Here is a 1018-nt window from a genome sequence, read left to right on the forward strand (position 1 = left end):
TGAACATGGGAGAAGCTTGCCTTCAGGGCTTTAGCAGCAAGACTTTCTAACATGTGAGTAATGCTGTCAAAGGGTCTCGCCTGACCCAACCCATAATCATTTCCTATACCTAACCCAGCAGTTTTCTATGACCATGCAAACCAAAACACAGTGAGAAACCATAAAAGAGGAAGACATTAAGATAATAACGCAACTGTAAGTCCAAAAGAAATATTTAGTATCCTTATTTTCAAATGGTGCACACATTCAAACTGACTGGGAGACAGGCCTGTGTCTGATCCATTTGTTCACCATGGCCTCCTACCTACCTTTGTGGACTGCAACGATGACCTCTCCTCCTTTCAATCATACTGTCAGTGTGAGAAGTGAGTAACCAGAGAAGTGTATTTATATTGACTCTGGACATCTGCCTTGACGTGTCACGAGGAAGAACCCGGAGGCTGAGGTTAGAGTGAGAAAAAGAAGATCGAAGAATGGGACACTGATACAGGGAAGTTCTGGTGTCTGCAGCCTCAAGGGGCATCTGTTGCTTTGTTTCCCAGGCCGGGTTGAGTATGAGTGAGCAAATTCAGTTTATAAGACAAGCAGACATGCAGAATCAAAACTCAACACTACCCCTTCTGGCATTAGTGACTTTGAAGAACAAAGATGGGGTGATAGACGAGGCAAAGTGCAATAATAGGGAAAGCACACTAATGCCACACTTGCATTTTGCAGGTAAGAGTGATTCTGCATTAGGAACAAAATAATAACAAACACCCTCGATTTAAAAGCCATTTTAACAGACAATCATCAGAATTTGTCTCATGATCAAATGAAAGAAGCTTTGTTGTAAAGAGATTAATAAGGCAATGACATTTACAGCCTCTTACATATAGAATCTTTTAGTTTACCCTTAACTGATCATTGCCTTATAAGAGAAATACACATTTTAACTTATTTAATAAATGAGATTAATTTTAACAGCAAGTAATGGAAATGTGTGGTTTTAGGTGATAACAAAAGAAAGCCCAGCAGC

This window comes from Rhamphochromis sp. 'chilingali', assembly GCF_963969265.1.
Source record: "Rhamphochromis sp. 'chilingali' genome assembly, chromosome: 2".
In the NCBI taxonomy this organism is placed as follows: Eukaryota; Metazoa; Chordata; class Actinopteri; order Cichliformes; family Cichlidae; genus Rhamphochromis; species Rhamphochromis sp. 'chilingali'.